At 42.2% G+C, this 20,763-nt stretch overlaps 1 protein-coding gene across 11 annotated transcripts in view; it reads right to left on the bottom strand.

The window, feature by feature from the left end:
- Positions 1 to 20,763, bottom strand: part of LOC115095855 (stress-induced-phosphoprotein 1-like) — a 157,658-nt gene that overhangs the window by 90,896 nt on the left and 45,999 nt on the right. For 3 of the 11 annotated variants that reach the window (XM_029610123.1, XM_029610122.1, XM_029610118.1), the window contains exon 2: positions 19,916 to 20,001. The exons of 7 other annotated variants lie outside the window; for them this stretch is intronic. The gene's annotated coding sequence lies outside the window, so the exon portion shown is untranslated. Of the gene's footprint in view, positions 1 to 19,915; positions 20,002 to 20,281; positions 20,363 to 20,763 lie in introns of those variants that run through there. One more of the 11 variants, XM_029610119.1, reaches the window with a different exon arrangement.

Genomic DNA, 20,763 nt, shown 5'->3' with positions numbered 1-20,763 from the left:
TATTTAGCCTGGCTTTTGGTAACATTGACCGCCCATTTCAAAGATCCTAATAGAAGAAATTCCCTACAAAAAGGTGGCTTAAGTCGAGAAACTTGCTCAATGATATCTAATGCTGCTGCCCAATAAGGATATAAAGCAGAACACGATACAAAAGTTAAGCATCAAAGTGTCACATTCAATATGACATTTTATACAGATATCCGATTCTATTTTCATTTTATGTGCTTTAACCATATTTATAAATGCTTGATGTATTAATTTAAATTGCATTTCCTGCATCTTAGCTTCTATAGATGTTTTAAACATCAAATCAAAATAAGTGACTAATGTGTAGAACACAAAGAAGACTGCAACAAAATGATAACATGTTATATAATTTCAACCGTTGAAAAAATAGTTGTAATTGCTTCTTTAAGAAACAAATCTGGTGCTTGTGTAAATAGGCAATTAATATGTCTAGCTTATAAAACTGACAATATGTCAGATCATATTTACTTTGTAACTGTTCAAAGGAGAGAATGGCTTGTTGTGTTGTGCAATAAAAATTTGCTATATTAACCAAGCCATTCCTTCTCCATTTTTGAAATACCAAATTGCTTAGGCCTGGAGTAAAACATGCATTTCCTGCTAATTCTATCAATTCCATAGCATACGGATTCACAATTCTCCAACTTACACAGAAATCTCCAAGCTAACAGCACCGGTCTAATCAATATATGAGATTTCAATTGTAGTGGAAGAGTAGAATAAGCAGTGTGTAACAAGTTCACAGCCGAAAGAGGATGAATAATTTCTGTGATAAGTTCAAGGACTTCAAATTTATATCGTCATTCATACCATTCCAAAAGTACCACACTTGGCAGGCCACACTATAAAAATGAAAAGTGGAGAAGATTTAACCCACCATATTTTTTACCTCAAAAGAATGGAATAACTAAGGCCTGGATTTTCCTACGGCGCAGAGCTCTTTGAATCGCGCGGGGGGGGGGGGGGGGGGGGGGGGGGCGGCGAAGCAGGGGGCGGACCTGCAAAAGCTGGCAGCGATTGCACCACTGCGGTGTTATTGCTGCCAGCTTTCGCACCCAACAGCACCATCGTAAAAGGTACTGGCAGCCATCAGGGTTCTTACCTTTTTGCCGCCAGCGATGTTTCCACCGCGTCCGCCCCCAACTCCTCCTCTTCCGGTGCCGACGCCACCCCAATTTAGCTATCGCATGCGAAAAGTCCCTTTTCATGTGCGATAGGGTTAGAAAATGACGCCCTAAGTCTAGATACTTTCCCTTTCCATATGAACTGTATCACCAACATACATAACTGATCAACATCTTGTTTCTTCAGCCAGACAGGCAACATTTCCTCTTCATCACGGCTGCCACCATCAGGGAAGACCTGCGCGATCGGCGCCGAGCCCCGCCGGGGGAAGGTCAGTAAATTGCTCTCCCCACCCGGGCGGACTAGACGCCGATAGCGCAAACAAAAATCCCTACTGCAAAAATTAAAGCGGCTAGAAATTTAAAAAACGCGCCAAGATCGGAAGCCCCGCCCGCCGAACAAAGCCTCCAATCGCAGACAGCCCAGAGGGGCTTTAAATCCTCTTCAAACCGGCGCCGCGCGCCGTGCGTCGCGCGACGAAGGAGCACGACAAAGGGGCTTGCCCCTTTGTCTCGCCCCTTCGTCGCAGCCCCGAAGGAGCCACAAGTCAAACCCTTGGTCTTCCAGCTCTGGTTTATATCTCATCTCCTCGTCAGCTGCTCACCATTGCAGCTCCTTCATAATAACAGCGGATCAACTACTAGCTGAAGTATCAGAGCTCAAACATCGAAAGACAGCGGCACTAGCCTTCAATTTCCATCCTCCCACAATAAAACCTACCAAGCCACTACATACTACCGCGTACAAGATTCCAACTCCAGACCTGCACAGACCACGCCAGCTTCAATCCAAGAACCAGTGGAATAGCCGGAGTGGCAACAGATTCCACAGAGGAATATCAGAGATCTTAGAAAAGGAGACTATTCTCGGTCTACACTAACCCAGCATTCGCCCAGCATACAGCTAACTGCATTCGCCCAACATATACCCAGCATTCATCTGATTACATTCTCCCAGCATTCGTTCGACTACAACCATTCCGTCAGACATCTGACTTCAGACACCTCCACCCGCTAACATGCACCCCATCACAATTCCCATTATACATAACTACAAGTGGAGAGCACCAAAACCCCCCACTCCCCACCTTCACAACTGCCCACATAGATTCAGGCCCTTCCCCATACCAAGACAACAAAGACTCATATCCATCATGACTTCCCCCATCACGCAACTTCTTGGCCTCTCTCTTTTCACCTTAACCCTATTCAACGCTCAATCACTTTCCAAAAAAATTCACCTTCTTAATGATTACCTCATCGACAACAACCCAGACATATGTGCAATAACAGAAACTTGGTTAAAACCTTCAGACATAACACTAACAAACCAGCTACCAACTCAAACATTTGACCTCTTCTCAATACCCAGACCCAAAAAAAAAGGAGGAGGAATCCTACTTGCCGCAAAAAAACAACTGGGCCTAACCCTACAACAATCATATTCCACTACAAAACTGGAATGCTCCCTATTCAAATCACAACAACTTCAAATATTTCTCATCTACGCCACACCAGGAACCCTAGACACCAACCCCTCTCCTCTAATAGAGCTAATAACCAAACACCTCAACTCAGAAAAACCATCTATCATCCTAGGAGACTTCAACTTACACGTCGACTCCACCCCTCAATCTTCAAACTGTGAAACATTTCTTACCTCCCTCAGTCACCTAGGATTCTCACAAATAATCAGCGGTCCCACACACAAGGCAGGTCACACATTAGACCTCATCTTTATCAACGAAAGCTTATCTACCTATTCCAATCCCTCCTGTACTCCAGTCCCCTGGTCAGATCACCAGATCATCAACACGACTCTCAAAATGAAAAACACTCCACCTCCAAACATTAACAAAACCACGATTCATTTTAGGAAACCATGCTCGATTGATCAACTTAACGAACAATGCTCCAATGATCTCAACCAACTAGACCTCTCAGATGCCGACACAGCCATTACCTCATGGATCAAACTCACAAACAAAATAGCTGATCAACTTTGCCCAATCTCCTCCAAAACAATTCAACCAGCACGAGACAACAGAAAACCGTGGTTCACCCCAGATCTCAAATCCCTGAAACAAAAACTTCGAAACAAAGAACAAAGCTGGAGAAACAACCCTTCACACTCAGCAAAACTGGACTACAAAAACACCCTCAACACCTACAGAAATGCCATCCACAAAACAAAGAAAGACTTCTATGCAAAAAGAATTCACAATTTCATCTTCGATTCAAAAGCTCTATTTTCATACGTCTCATCTCTTACCAAACCAATGCCCCCAACCATTCCAGACCAACAAGCACTCAACAAGGCAAACGAATTGGCCACTTATTTTAAAACAAAAATCTCCAACCTCACTCAACACCTTACAACCCACAACTCCCCACCTATACCTATGAGCGCTTTTCAATTCACTCAGAACGCCAGACTAGAGGCTTTCGAACCCACATCTGCCATGGAGATCGAAAACATACTCAAAAAAATTAAACCAGCTGCTCATCCCTCAGACCCACTACCAACCAACTTGCTCACCGCCATCACTAACACTGTAGCAAAACCCATTGCAGAAATCATTAATACCTCCCTAGCCCAAGGCATGGTACCCAATCAGTTGAAACTAGCAATTCTCAAACCACTACTAAAAAAACCAAACGCTTCACCTTCTGACCCAGCTAACTTCAGACCCATTGCAAACTTACCATTGATTTCCAAACTGATGGAAAAAGCTGTCAACAAACAACTTTCCGAATACCTCGAGGAACACAACATTCTCTCTCCCGCACAATACGGTTTTCGGAAATCATTAAGCACAGAGTCCCTTCTGCTTTCTCTCACGGATACCTTACTTCTGAATCTGGAAAAAAAACAATCATACCTACTGGTTCTCCTAGATTTATCCGCAGCATTCGACACGGTAAATCACTCACAACTCCTAGACCAACTATCAAACATAGGAATTAAAGGCACGGCTCTCAGTTGGTTTAAATCATTCTTATCAAACAGGTTCTACAAAGTCAGAATAAACAACAAGGAATCTGAACCCATCCTATCAGACCAAGGCGTTCCACAAGGTTCATCTCTATCTCCCACCCTGTTCAACATTTACCTCCTCCCCCTCTGCCATCTGCTATCAAAACTCAAGCTTACCCACTACCTCTACGCAGACGACATCCAGATCCTCTTACCCATCTCAGAATCTATTCAAAAAACTTTATCCTTCTGGGAGGACTGTTTACAACCAATTAAACAACTACTCTCCAACCTTAACTTGATTTTAAACTCCAGCAAAACAGAGATGCTACTTATCTCACACGTCCCACACATCAACTCACCTTACCTTTATCAATCCACCTCATTAAATATTGATCTCTCTTCAGACGTCAGAGATCTAGGAGCATGGCTTGACAATCATCTTAACTTAAAAAAATTTATAAATACCACCACCAAAGACTGTTTCTATAAATTACAAGTCCTCAAAAAGTTAAAACCTCTCCTTCACTTTAATGATTTTCGCCTTGTCCTACAATCCATCATTTTTTCAAAACTCGACTACTGCAACGCAATCCTGCTTGGCCTCCCCGCTAACAGTATCAAACCCCTTCAGATGGTACAGAACGCCGCCGCCAGAATCCTAACAAACACCAATAAAAAAGAACATATCTCCCCTATCCTGAGCAACCTCCACTGGCTACCCATCAAACAGAGAATCCTTTTTAAAACCCTTACCATTATTCACAAATCAATAAACAACATCGCCCCTATATCTCTCCAAACGCAACTTCGTCCACACCTATCCTCCAGACCCATCAGAAGCGCCTACAGAGGCACACTGTTCGCCCTACCAGCAACATCTTTACTAAGAAAAAGAGCACTCTCAACCGCAGGACCACACCATTGGAATGCTCTCCCCCCAGACCTACGCCTTGAACCCAGTCTGCCAGAGTTCAAAAAAAAGTTAAAAACCTGGCTCTTCAGACAAGCGTTCCAATTTACAGAATCCAACTAAGCACCTTATCCTGATTGAACCTTTAATTTATTGTTTTATACAGTTAACAATATTCAACATATATATATATGCAATATTTAACTTTTTAATTATTTTAATTTAATTTAATTTAGGTCACGAAAACATTCAATGTTTAATGTTTAATTGTTAATTGTTATTTTTATTTTTTATTTTTCATTGTTATTTTTCAATGTTCAATGTTCGATGTAATCAACCCAGGTCTGACCTCCCAGACTGGGGCAATTTCTTCGTTTACTGTAAACCGGACTGATTTGTATTGTATACAGGAATTCCGGTATATAAAAATTAAAAATAAATAAAATAAATAAACATCTATAGTTTGTATAATAATTTGGGTAAAAGGGACATTTTAACACTGCACAACAGCCAAATAATGTGAGAGGCAAATCTTTCCAAGCCAATAAATGATTTTTTATCGTTTCTATGGTCATAGTGATGTTTAGGTCAATTAACCTGGGTAAGTCCCCTGGCACCCAAATACCCAGATATTTGAAACATCCAGTCGCCCATGTTAGAAGAAATATACCTGGCCAATTTTGTTTAGCAGTTTCCAAAATAGGTATAGCCTCTGATTTAGAGAAATGTATTTTTAAACCAGCAAAACTTCAGAAGTGTTCAATAAAATCCAACATCTTAGACTGCCAAGAAACAAAAGCATATCATCAGCAAACAGCCAGATTTTAAATTCTTTTTGATCTAAAATAAAACTATTGATTTTAGGAATTGTTCTTATTTTGATCACCAAAGGCTCAACTGTTAAAATGTATAATAAGGGTGACAAAGGGCAACCATATAGTGTGCCTCCACTTAGTAAAAAGGAGGCAGTCATATCATTTTTTAATAGTCTGACTTTTGATAAAGCACATTAATAGTCGTATACAATGATTTAAAAGACTCAGGAAGCTCATATTGATGCAAAATCCAAAACATATAAGGCCATTGTACATTCTCTATCTAGGTTTATGATTAAGCTCTGTCTATTATTAGATTCTCCAGAACCAGATTTCTTCTATCAGTTTCCTCAGAAACCCCATGCCGGTTTTAACAAAACCTGTCTGATCTTCTAATATTAACCTCGATAATACCAAACCAAGATGATTTGCTAAAATGGATGCCAAAATTTTCAAATCAACACTTAGTAATGAAATCAGTCTTTGAGTCAAGCAACAAGAGATCTTTTCCAGGGTTCAGGAAAACCGGGATCAGAGCATGGTTCATATCAAAAGAAAAACTGCCATTGAAGCAATGATTCTGATATGTCAGCCAGTAATATATTATAGAATCCTGCGCCAAAGCCATCCAAGCCTGGCGCTTTGACTAGCTTCAGTTTTCAATACCAGATGTTATTTCTCTTATTGAGTGTGGTTTATCTAACATCTGTTTATAGAGGGGAATGAGTTGTGGAATATATAGATTAGAAAAAATGTTTTTTTGGGCGTCTTCATTAGATGTCGACCCGAATATAAACTCTGATAATATTCTAACATAATTTGAGTAATATCTTTTGTAGTTTGATGCAATTTATTAGAGCTATCCTTTATTGCCATTATATAATATCTGGGTTTAATATTTTTCACCATTCTTGCTAGAAACTTGCTAGCCTTATTCCCTTGCCTAAATATTTAGCTTTTGAACTGGATTATATATTGAATTCTCTCTGAAATAAATAAATGATTTAAAGATAAGAGTCCATTTGTCTTTATATGTCTTCTTGCATAGATTTTATATGCACCTTTTTTAGAGATCTTAGTTGAGCATGTAAATTTAATATTTCTCTCTCTAAGCTTATTTTTCTGAGTTGAATAAACTATAATTTTCCCATGTATAACCACCTTTCCAGCATTCTAAAAGACATCTCTAGAGATATGTCTCATTAAATTCCACATATTCTACCCACTTGTTTTAAGTAAGGACAAAATTAGTGTCATAATATAACGATGGCTGTAATCTCACTGAAATGCTGTCATGCATAGTTGCAATGATAAATTTACCATAATACATGTATGATCTGATACAAGAAAAGTATCTACAGTCACGGACTGAAAATTAGGGAATAATGATGCAGATACTAAAAAAAGTCAACTCTTGAACAACAATCATGAACCTTGGAGTAAAAGGTGAAATCTACTTCAGTAGGGAGTAATACTCTCCAAATATCTAACAGTTGTAGCTCTTTCTTAAGAAAATGTACATCTTCAGTCTTTTTTTTCTGAGGATGCCTTAATCTAATAGATTTGGTATCACAATCTGAATTAATGGGCAAATTAAAATCACCTCCCAATATTAGCTGGTACTAAAGGAAGTGTCCCAGTTTATTTACCAATCTGGAGTAGAAAGACTGATTAAAGATATTTGGGGCTTATACATTACAAAAAACTAGGATTTTTTTTGTGTTATAGATCCCTCAAAATAAGATACCAACCTTCCTTGTCTAACACAAATGGACAATCTTTATGTATCAAAATAGCAACACCTGTTTGTTGACTAGAATAAGTAACATTGTCCAACCCAGTCTTGTTTTAATTACCGATGCTCTACATTATTCAGATATGTTTCCTGTAGGAAAACAATCTGACTTTTGGCCTTTTTAAATAGGTTTAGTATTTTTTCTCTTTATTGGTGAGTGTATTCCATCAACATTAAGGGGTACATTTTATTAAAAAAAGCACGAGCGCGTACTTTTGATCGCGCACCAGGCGCAAACAAAAGTGCGCCGGATTTTATAAGATACATTTGTGCACCTTGCGTGCGCAGAGCCCTGCACGCGCTGCCCGTTCCCTCCGAGGCCACTCCAAAATCAGAGTGGCCTCGGAGGTAACTTTCCTTCCGCCTCCTCCCACCTTCCCCTCCTTTCCCCACCCCTAACTACAACCCCCTACCTTTATTCCCAAAGTTACGCCTGCTCGTGGCAGGCTAACTCACACGCGCGCGGGCCAGCGCGCCAGGTTCCGATCCGGGGACTGGTCCGGAGGCCGCGGCCACGCCCCCAGACTGGAACCACATCTGCGGCCACGCCCTGGATGACGCACCGCCGTGACACACACCCCCCCCCCCCCCCCGGAAAGCCCTGGGACTTACGCGCGTCCTGGGGCAAAATAGGCTCGGCACGCGCAGGGGGGGTTTGGGGTAGGTTTTCGGGGGTTACGCGTATAACCCTTTGAAAATCTACCCCTTAGTGAAGCTATCTGTAACTCAGCCGTATCTAATATAATAGTGATGAAAATAAAACACTCATATATTACAAAAAGAACTGCAATGTTGCGCAGCCTCAACATTACAGTCTGATAGCACACCTATAGTAGCATGAAACAGTGTTCAGAATTCACCCAGACAACACCATTTTGCATAAAGTCCTGCAAACAACACCACACACACACACACACACACACACACACACAGAGAAATAAACAAAATTTAGCAACACTCAAAAACAAGTTTTCAATCTTACACTCAGCTTATTCTATCCATGGAATAACACCACACCAGAAAATCACAACAGTGAAAACAAATCTCCATTTGTTCCTGTCGAACTTCTTGAAGATGCACCCTTCAGGTCTCATCAAGATCAAAATAGCCTTTCAACTATAGAAATACCAAACCAATATGTAACTCTTCTTCCTGTTTTCTTCATTTTTTTTTTTTGTTTTTCTCCACACCATTCCCCCATTTTATTTTCATGGGGAAATCCAAGTTATTGCAACAAAATGTTATCAAAAAGTTTGTGGAGAGAAAACAAAATACTGTAGAATGAACATGTATTCCTGTTTGTTCCCTTTATTTCGCAAGGTAAAAAATGAACTCTCAGTCACACAGAAATTTGCAACAACAGTGAAATTAAAACATCAAGAGAGAGAAAAACGCACATACCATTACAAAATACCAAAAGTAAACTTGTCCTTGAGTCAACAGCTATCTCACCAGGGATAAGGAATATTAAAATAATATTCGGTGAAAGCAAATATATTTCAGTAGTTGCATTAAGAGAAGGAAATAAAAAAATGTTCATCAGCAGAAATTGAAATGCAGAGATACCAAAGGATCATGGCCGTCATAAGATGGTTATATCCATGTTTCCAGTATTATTCACAAACAAATTTAATTTCTCGACAAAATTTAGTCGCCTGGTCTTTCGTAAGTAATATTGTAGCTTTCCCGCAGTGAAAAACCTTTAGCTTTGCCAGATATAGCAGCGAAATGTTATGCCCATGCGAAATAGCTCTTGCACAAATAGGGGGAAAAGCTCTGCGACTCTCTGCTACTTTTATCAAATAGTCATTACAAAGCAGGGTACGAATTCTAGGGGTTTTTTTGTTTTTTTTTAATAAGCCAACAAGATTTTAACTTTATCAGCAAAGTTTACAATACGAGCCACAACCAGTATGGATCTTGTTACATTCTGAAGGGGTGGAACAACCATGTGTGCTTGTTCCAAGAAGATAGGTTCTGTTTCAAGGGAAAGGCCTAACTTTCCCGGCAACCATACCTGTAATTAACTGCAACAGATCCAGATCTTTTATGCTTCCAGGTATGCTCAAGTCTTAAATTATTCCTCCTTCCTCTGTTTTCTTGATTTTCCAATCTCTTGAGCAATACTTTATTCGTTGTTTCTAAGCGATTAGTTACTGTTTCTTGCGACACCACACAGCCTTGTTCTACATCTCCATACTTTCTTTGATCTCATCTATTGAGGACTAATTTATCTTCAAGTGCTGCTGATCCAGTTTTTTTTAGATTTTTTTTTTTTTATCAATTCCGCCTTCATGTAAAGCATTGCCTTTTCAATCTCAGATGCTATTAGAGAGTCAGCCAGTTTACTTCTTTCCCAGGCTGTTCTCAGCATTTTTGGGGCCATACCTTTCTTCCCAATTAGATATTTATACCAAAATCTGTGATTCTCGTTTAGTAAAAGTTTTTGTTCAAAAAAGGCAAAAGTAGGACTTTAAAAAAACAAAGATTATAGCAGATCTGAATGGCGCTCCTCACTCCTGCAACTTCTCAGCTGAGTGATATTACCAAAGTCACAACTTCCTTGTCTTTAATGTACTTGAAAAGAATTAGTTTTGTCTTCTTGGCAAGTCTATCCTCAAATTCTTTCTTGGCCTACTTTATTAATGTTTTGCATCTAATTTGACAGTGCTTATGTGCCTTCCCATATTTCTCATTATGTCCCTTTTTCCATTTTTTAAAGGATGGCCTTGATGACCTCTTTCATAGCATCATTTAAGCCATGTTGGCAGATGCTTGTTCTTCTTTCTACCTTTTTAAATGCGTGCAATACATTTTACCTGGGCTTCCAAGATGGTACTTTTAAATAGTCTCACACCTCATGCAGACTTGTAACCCTTGTAACTACTCCTTTTAGTTTCCTTTTAACTAGTTTTCTCATTTTATCAGTCTTCTTTTTTAAAGTTATATGTTATTGTTGTAGTTTTATTATTTTGTCTCCAGTGATTATCACAAATTTGACTGCATTATGATTAGATTTCTCAAGTAGCTCCACCACCATTACTCCTTGCATCAGAGCTTGCATTTCAGTGAAAATTAGCTTTAAAGCAGACACATCCCCCTCTTCTTGTTGAGACTAATACCAGTTCCATAAAGCAGTCATTTATGATGTCTAGAAACCTCTTACATGCTCCGATGAATATTCGTCCACTGAATATTAAGGTAATTGAATCCCCCATTATTTTTCCACGATTAGTAGCCTGAGTAATCTCTGTTAGCATTTCATAATCTGTTTCATCATCCTGGTTGGATGGGCAATAGTAAACCCCACTATATGTGGAATTTCTATCCATAGAGATTCCAGAGTGCAGTTAGTTTCTTGTAGAATCTGTATCCTGCTTGATGCCATGGAATCTTTAACATAGTGCCATACCATCATCACATCTTTCATTTAAATATATTTTGTATCCTGGTATACTCTTCACACATTAACAGGTGTTTATATTAGAAGTGGGAGTGATAGATGAAAGTTGACAGATTATCATCCCTAAAGAACAAATAAAACTAGTGGTGAAAAACAAAAAAGAGTGAGGATCGCACAAGACTACCTTTGACCAACAGGATGGAACATAGAAGCAAGTATGAAACTATCCAGAGAATAAATTGGAAGGCTATGAATAGTCTAGGCAACAAGATTTCAGTTCTGCATGCCCTGATGACAGAGGCAGGCCTGGATATTGTTGGTATCACAGAGACATTATTCAATGAATGGGATATAGCCATTCTAGGTTATAACCTGTTTAGGAAGGATAGGGATGGCAGAAAAGGGCGTGGTGTAAACCAGAGCACTCCTGAACCTCCAGAAGCCACTGCTAGAGAGTCCTGAAAATCCAAGAATCCTCTGCAAAGAGTAACTGAGTTTCTACAGTACTGCAAGAATATCCTAAATTCAGCAAGAAAAAAGGCCCAGAAACAGTATGAAAAGGCCTCTAACCTTGAACTAAAAAATAAATGAGAGCATGAAATCTGCTGATGGATATGCTCTAACTGGCACGAGCTCTTATTAGAAGGGTGTAACTGTAATGTATCTTACATTCCTTTAGAAGTAGTTTGTATAGGTCAGAAATAATGAGGCTTTGTTAGATCGGAAATAATGAATCACATTCCAAGGTATAAACATAGCTACAAGCTATATGGCATAGCTAAATGTATTGGCCTTCACCTAGTCTAGGAAAAAAAACATGTTTATAATAAAATATAATAATCTCAAATAAACTTTAGGTAGTATCATATACATCAAAAGGAAGCATAAAAGTAATCAGTAATTAATAAATAGTGTGTGAATGTGATATAAAAAAACACAAAGATATGCCTGGGAAGAAAGAGGAAAAAGCAAAGTAAAAAAAACAGGACAATAGTGCCAACATCTGAGAGTCAGGCCTGGGAGAAAAATAGCATCTGACTGAAAACAGTTATTGATCTTATTTGAAGGATTTTGTACACAGGCATACCACATGAAAAAAGTAATCTCTAAAATATACAAAATTGCTAAATATTAAACAGAGGGACAAACCCGTACATCTAAGCTTGGGAGCATGATTTAGATCATATTTTTGCACAGAATTTCCACAGGATTATGGGATGTATCCTTAGCAGTGTGGACAGATTACACAGGTAGACTGGATGGTCTTTCTGCCAACTAGTACATTGTTTCCCAACCCAATCATAGAGGCACACCTAACCAGTCTGGTTTCAGGATAGCCACAGTGAATACGCACAAGAGATTTGCATACACAGACTCCAATGTATGCAAATCTATCTTGTGCATATTCATTATGAGTATCCTGAAATCCAGACCAGTTAAAGATATCTTCAGAAAAGGACTGGGAAAAGCAAGTTTACTTACCATAAACTATGTTTTCCGTAGATAGCAGGATGAATTAGCCATGCCATCTGGAGATGTTTTCTGGGTGGCCGCTAGGCGGAACTTCTCTCCAAGTATACAGAACTTTCACTCTGTGTGCCTGTGCGGTTCTTCCTGTGTGATTACCAGTCCTCCTCAGTCCATAAGATAGCTTATCTATTGCAGCGAATGTGGAGAGGCTGTCCAGGGAAGTGGGTGGGTCAGCATGGCTAATTCATCCTGCTATCTACGGAAAACACGTTTGCTTACCGTAAACTTGCTTTTTTTCCCTATCAATAAGCAGGCTGAATTAGCCATGGTTTCTGGGAGTCCCCAACTTATGGTTGTGCCATACACGCTGATGTATGATGAAGTAGAAGGATGTCCACCCTTCTCATAGATAATAGTCCGTTATATGCACAATCCGCTCTGCTTGTGGACAGCCTCAGCTTCCTGTCGAGTACCATAATAGTGCTGAGCCCAGTGCGGCGTCCGAAGTTGCCTGCTGGTCAAGACAGTAGTGTGATGTGAAAGTATGTAAAAATGACGAAGTGGCTGCCTTACAGATGTCCAGGATTGGTACCATATGGAAATGTGCAATTGAAGCTGATATGGCATTTACTTGATGTGCCCCGACTGGATTCAAGAGCTCTGCTGAGCGCTTTGAGTAACAGAAATGAATGCACTGTGATATCCAATTTGACAAAATCCTTTTTGTCTCCGGTATACCTGGTGCAATCGGGTTGAAAGACACAGATAGTTGAGAAGATCTGTTCACTGTATGCGTTCTTTACTTGAAGTAAGCCAAAGCCCTTTTACCAGTCCAAGGTGTGAAGGAGTCTCTCTCCCTTTCATTTCTGTGTGGCTTTGGGAAGAAGGTGGACAACGTGATGGTTTGATTCAAATGAAAAGCTGACACCACCTTCGGCAAGAAGGATGGATGAGTCCTCAAAGTGACTTTATCGTGATGAAACTGCAAGAATGGAGGACAGTGAACCAGGGCCTGAAGCTCACCATCCATCTTGCTGATATTACTGCAACTAGGAATTTCTGACCATGGGTACAAAGGGTGAGAGCATGAGTTGCTCCAGCACCAAGTTTAAGTCCCAAGGAACTGCCGGTTTTAGCACAGGTGGCCTCAATTTCAAGATCCCCTTCAAAAACCAGGACACCGTCAGATAGCTTGAAACTGGAAGACCATTGAATGGGAGATGATACGCTGCTATAGCACTCACATGAACTCTGACGCTGTTGCCAAACCTGCCTGGTAGAGTATATGCAAGTACTCCAACAGTATTTCTGGGGAACAGGAGAATGGATCTATTCTTTTCCCATCATACCTGGCTGTATATTGCTGCTATTTGCATTGGTAATTTTTCCTTGTGGAGGCTTTCCTTGCGGACACTAAGATGTCTTGGATTCTTATTGGAAACTGCAGATGGTCTAATACTTTCCTTTCAATCTCCACATTGTGAGCTAAAGGGAGGAGTGCATGGGATGCAACAGGGTGCCCCCTTCCTGAGTCAGCAGATCGGCTTCATTCCCTAACGAGATAGGAGAAATTTCAGATAGTCTAACGAGATAGGCATACCAAGGCTGTCTTGGCCATGCCGAAGCGATGAGGATGAGATCCGCTACATCTGCAATGTACTTCTGGATTGTCCGGTCATTAATGGAATCGGCGGGTAAGCGTAGAAGAGTCCTTTCGTCCATGGGATCCCACTGCAGACAGCATCTTGTGCGAATCGTTCCTGACTTGGATAGACCAAACAAAACTTCTGTACCTTCCTATTGTGTATTGTCGCAAAGACATCCATGCATGGGAGACCCCATGCTGCGACAAGATTGTTCGCTACTTCCTGGTTGAGAGTTCGCTCGTGGGGATGGAAGATCCTGATGAGTGTCTGCTTCCATATTTGCTACTCCTGGTAGATAGGTTGCTTGCAAGGATATGGAGCGTGCCACCACCCACTCCAGTATCTGAATTGCCTCTTTGCTGAGGATCCAGGAACCTGACCCTCATTCTTTGTTTATGAAGAACATGGCCACCTGGTTGTCTGTGTGGATCATCACATTCTTTCCCTGAAGTTGGCTGTGGAACATGTGGAGGGCATTTTCTTATTGCCCTCAACTCAAGGAGATTTGCTGGGTTCTCTCGCACGCCATCCATTGACTTTGCATCTTTACATGCCGTAGATGGGCTCCCCAACCTTTTGTTGACACATCCATGGTTAAAACAACTTGGTGCACAGGATTGCAAAACGAGGCCACCACTAATAGGGTTGGTGGGGACAACCACCAGGATATGCCCCTCTTCATTGCCCGGGTTAGCTTCACCCTTCTGGATAAAGACTGAGCAAATTCGGTCCATTGAGCCTCGAGATCCCACTGCAGACGGCGCATGTGCAATCGAATGTGTGGTACCACATATATGGCTGCCGCCATGTGGCTTAGAAGGATCAAGACCTGATGTGCCAAAGGGTGTGCACAATGTTCCAACTGTGTTGCTAATGTGCAATGGGTTTGAGCCCTGTCGACAGGGAGGAATGTCTTACCTATGATAAAATGTATGCTTGTCCCTATAAACTGGAGAGTTTGAGCTGGCTGAAAGCTGGACTTCTCGTAGTTTATTATGAATCCCAGGTCTTCTAAACAATCAATCGTGTCCATCAATTGTGCTTGAAAGGTAGTTGCCTGTTATGTTTCGTAGGGTTTGGGTGGACCCTTGGACACTGTGGCAGCTGTCCAGGCCCACAGGGGGGGAAGTCCCGTGAGGGTCCACAGGTCAGGCTCAGCTCCAGACACAGATTATATCTTTTATTACACAGTTTATGAAGCCACCAGAGGTGGCGGTAGTGAGTAGAAGATGGAGTCCGGCTGGGCTAGTATTCCTCAGGGCGCTGGAACAGCGGCTTCTCTGGTAGCAGTGCTGTAGGAAGAAGAACTGAGAAAATGAGTACACAGATATTCACAGAGTCCCCAGTATGGAGAAACCCTGAGATAGGGAGAGCTGGCCCTCGAGGAGCGAGTACCAGATCCCTGGGCACAGAGACTCGTAGGCAAGTACTCACGCAGCAGTTCTCCGTGGAAGATGGCACTGGTGCTGAAAAGGAGGCAGGCCTTCGAGGAGTGAGTACCTGGTTCCACGGAAACAGCTCTGAGAAGTAGATGGTAGTAGTTCTCACAGATGGTGTCTGTAGCGAATTCTTCCAAGTAGAAGAGGAGATGGACACAGGAAGCGAGTCAGGGAACATGGGCCCTCGAGGAGCGAGTACCGGTTCCTGATAGCAACCTGAAAGAAGCAGAGAGGCCCCCGAGAAGCGGGTACCTCGTTAACAGCAAAGAGTCCAAATAGAAGTTGGAGGCAGAGTAGCTGGGTACGGAGAGCAAATCCCATCCGTAGGAAATCCCCTTGCTATCTCAAAGGCCAGCAATAAACAGGCTTAAATATCCGGGCAGCGTGACATCACAGGGGGATGCCTGTGAGGTTCGCGCCAAAGAGGAAATAAGAATGAGGGCCATGCAGCGCGCGTGCCCTAAGGTACCTGAGGAGCATGGCAGAGGCAGCGCCCAAGCCGGTCCAGGGATGCCAGAGAGGACGGCGGGCAGACACCGCGGCAGCCAGACGGCCACAGGGAGCAGGAGTCGCAGAAAAAGAAAGGTAGGCGAAGTGAAGCCATCGGGCCGCAACGGTTGCAACACCTGTGACAATACTAGAAACCAATTGTCCAGATAAGGGAACAGCTGAATTCCATTTCCTCAAGTGAGCCACAGCTACTGCAAGGCATTTGGTGAAAATTCTTGGGACAGACGAGAGTCAAAAGGGGTGAACCTTGTATCAGTAGTGCCGCGCATTGACCTGGAAACACAGGTAGTGCCAGGACGAATGGTGCATTGGTATGTGGGAATAAGCATCCTTGAGGTCCAGCGAGCACATCTAGTCATTGAGTTGCAGGAACAGCAGGATGGATTTGAGGAATGTCATCTTGAGCATCTCTTTCCAAATATGCTTGTTGAGGGCTCGCAGATCTAAAACCAGTTGGAGCCTCAGTTTTCTTCGGAATAAGGAAGTATTGGGAAGAGAAACCCTTGCTGTGACAGTGCAGAGGTACTCTTTGGATTGCCCATTGTTGAAGCAATGAGTCCACCTCTTCCTGCAACAGCTGCTCCTGTCCCTGGTCTCGTGCTGTGGGAACCAGATGCAGGAGGTGTGGATTCATTCTGAAGTTTAATTTGTATCCCTCACGGATGATGCTTAATACCCAATGGTCCAATGTGAATGGTTCCCAAGAATCATTAAAACTTGGGGCAGACTGCCTCCCACCGATAATTGTAGCTGTGGCCCAACCTTTTTCAAAAACCCTGCTGTGGCTTTTGGTTATTGCCCTGTGATTGTCTCTGCTGATGTTGGACTCTTGGCATAGGTCTGGGATGTGACTGCTGTGGCTGCTGTGCCAGCGGGCGGCAGGATGTGTATGGCCTGAAGGGGCGTCTCTAATAGGACTTCCTGTAGGCTGGATAAAATTTCCTGAGGGCTGTTCTGCCGGAGAAGCCAGGGATAGGATTGCCACGTTCTGTTCTTTAGCTGAGACACTGTTTCTCTAAGCCTGTCTCCAAATAAATTATCACTTTTACATGGCAAATCTGCCAGTTTCTCGTGGACATCCTTATGTATGGCATGGCCCTTAACTAGGCAATCCTCTGGACCATTATGGACGACGCTGAAGTGCGGGCTGACGTTTCAATGCCCTGAACACTCTACAAAGGAGATGTCACAAGTGCTCTTCCAAATCAGTGAAAAGTTGAGGTAAGGAATTGCCCAACGGACCAAGCAAGACATGTGGCTTGAGGGATTGTAAACACTCATAAGTATTGTGTGATGTAAAACTGGTGTTGTTGAATCTTCGCATTCAACACGGCCAACTGGAAGGTCTTCTGTCCAAACTTGTCCAGGTATCGGTTGTCTTTACCAGGAGGAGTATTGGAGTGTAGTTGCAACTTCTTTGCTTTATCCATTGCTGATTCAACGACTATAGAAGCATGGCGAAGCTGTACTGTCCCATAATATGGGGACTTCCTAATAGGGAACTTAAGATCCATCTTCCTAGATGCCAATGGTCCCGAGAATGGGGACTCCCATATCTTGTCCATTACCGCATCAAGCACTGAAAGGGAAGGCAAGTCTGTGGGTTCAGCCGGGACATAGATCTTTAAGATATCCAAGACCTCTGACCTTGGATCCAGTACTTTCCTAGTCTCAATTTTTAAAAGGGCTCCCACCCTTTTGAGTAGGATAAGTTTCTGAGGCCAAATTCGGTTCAGGCGGGTGAAAATTGCGGCTGCGGATCCTCTGGCTTGTCTTGAAGGTTGTGATCATCCTGAGTTGGAGACGGAGAATTCCTTTTGGTGGAAACTCGTCCAGTGGGAGGGCTAGGTAATGGGAGTTCCTGACTGTTACCTTCCAGAGATTTGAAGAAGTTCTATAAAATTGTGGAGATTTGGGACAACACCTGTAAAGTCAGACCTGTGTCTCGATGGGCTGGCCACATCTTCTTTAGTGCTGTAGTGGTTTCCACACGTCCCGCAACCTCCTTGGTCTTAGCCATTTTAGCCCTTGGATGCACTGCTGTCAAGAGTAATTATTTATTTATTTTAGAGTATTTATATCCTGCACCCTCCAAATGTTTGGGGCGGGTTGCAATAAACATACATAATAATATTAAACAAAGTAAATAAATTAAATAAAATGACATTGTATAAAAAAAAAAGCTAAGGTAAACGACGCAAAGTTAAAATAAAATCTTGAACAGGATAAAAATAAAATTTAAACAGAGATCACGATAATAAAGGCAAATAAAACAACACCTGAAAAATGAATTGTAAAACTGGAGCAACATGAAAGGAAGGTAAGATTACTTAGGAGGAATTCATGGGTCACAGAATTCTGGAAAGGCTACTGTAAAAAGATAACGTTTTAATGCTTTCTTAAACTCTTTGGAGTTGGAAATTAATCTAAGGCTTGTAAGGTGTTTCATAGAATAGGACCTGCAATTGAAAAGGCATCTTCACGTGTTATATTTAACCTGGTGGATTTTGGTGATGGAATTTGTATTAATAGTTGATTTTTTTGTTGGAGTCCAATGGATCCTGTTCCCTTTGCAACATCTTGTGCCTTTTTGTTAGGGGTTCCTGCAGCTGAGTGCGCACTTTTTTTCTTCGCACTGTGGACATGCCGGAGTAGACCCTACTTGGGGGTCATGCTCCAGCGCGAGAGATGTGTGGGAAGCCCATTTTTGAGAAGGCTTCTGTGAATGCTTCACTTGCTCCTGTATTTGAGTCGACGCAAAGCTGGCGTGCGTCATAGTCACGTGCTGTAAGGCATGTGCGTTGTGTTCGTGCACTGCTTTCCTTTTAGATAGCCCCTGTGCCGGGGTGCGTGGTGCTTGCGAGGCACGAGTTGATGCATCATGTGCCTTGCGTCGAGGCTCTCCCTTGCGTCGTGTTTTCCTTGCTTCAACACATGTATTGTCTGATGATGAACGACGCTGCCTGCAGCCAACAAAGCTGTTTTTGGCGCGGTTTTGACCAGTGCATCCCCCAATGCCCGTTTTGTTTTTGGTGTGGGGAAGCCCGATCGCTGTGGGGGGGGTTCCCTGCTAGGCTCTGCTTTTTCTTACCAACTGATGGGCCCACAGAGGACGCTCTCCTGCCCTACTCGGCACGGTGGGTCTTTGGCCCCGGGGAGGAGCGTAAGGACAGGCGCTCTGATGCGGGGGCATAGGACCCAGATGTGTCCTCCCTCCCTCAAATTCGCGATCTTCTGAGCCCGTTGCCTTTGGGCTCTGGACGACATCCTCCCATAGTCCCTGCAACTAGACTGATCATGGTTCGGGCCGAGGTAGCAATAGTTTTGCCCATCAATTATGAACATAAAACTTTGCCTCACTGGCAGTATTTGAATCCTGGCAATTTGGGAGCCATGATAGCACTTAAAAGTGCTGTTCTGGGGTTTCACCTGAGTGGAAGATGCTGAGGAGAACGGAGAGAAGATAATCCGCATGTAGCTAGCAGCATAGAAGAAAAAAAGACTGAGGACTGGTAACTGTACGGGAAGAACTGCACAGGCTTACAGAGTCAAAGCTCTATATCCTTGGAGAGAAGCTCTATCTAGGAGCTGCCCTGGAGGACGTCTCCCGACAGCATGGCTAATTCAGCATGCTTATCGACGGGAAAAACATAAGTTATGTTACAATTCAAAAAAAAAAAAAATAGCAGAGTCCATCTTATCAAGATCAGTGACTGTTTATATACTACCTTGCACACAACTCCTTATCAAAACCTCAGGCTCTTCATTAGCTTCCTGCAGCAGTCTTAGTACATACTTCCTTAGTTCGAAGGATGCTCCCCTCATGTCCCTGAATTCCTGTAGAGACATTCCTTCCAAGATACCAAATTTTCCTCAAGATCACTAAACGCAAACAAAACAAAAATGAAAGACTGGCACTACATTTATTGAGCAGATGTCAGCATTCAGGTCATGGACAGGGAGGAGGATTCCTGATCACAAAAGCTATGCTGGAACTTTATCAACAGCCTCCTAAACAGACAATCTCCCGGCACCTTTCTCTATCAAAACGTTAGCAGTGTTTCTCTTAAATGTACAATTAGAAAAACTCTTTTTACACTCTGATACCACAGTAGGTAACACACAACACTCCCCTCCCCCTCCGGATAACAGCAATGCTTACACAGTGCAGTCACGGCCTGAAAAAGAAGACCGGCTGAAGGACCGGAGCTGGGACATTACCTCGTTTCCCAGTAGCCAATGCAGAGCCAGCGTGATGGGACCTTTGGATGCAAAAACGAGATGGTGCGATGCTTTTAAATGGAAGTATACCAGTGCCAAGAAAGCAACAGGCAGATGAGAAAGGTCAAGGGAAAAACTTTTAACATCTTCTTCATGAAACATTAAATACAATGGCTGCATATCTGGAAGCAAATGTTCTTCTTGACTGTTGAATTCACAGAAAAATTCAAGATGTACTATAATACAAACTTGTATGAACATAATCATTCTACCCGGAAGGATAGCCAGACACCTTATATTTACAGAACTATACACACACACACACACACACACATCATTCAGCACATTTTGACTTCTAGCCTCTATCCACATCTGTCAGTTCATTTAACAATGTGAATATCTGTTACATTTAAATGTAAATCT

This window comes from Rhinatrema bivittatum, chromosome 7 (genome assembly GCF_901001135.1).
Source record: "Rhinatrema bivittatum chromosome 7, aRhiBiv1.1, whole genome shotgun sequence".
Lineage (NCBI taxonomy): Eukaryota > Metazoa > Chordata > Amphibia > Gymnophiona > Rhinatrematidae > Rhinatrema > Rhinatrema bivittatum.
Note: the sequence above shows the minus strand (reverse complement) of the source record. Positions and strands in the feature narration are given on the sequence as shown.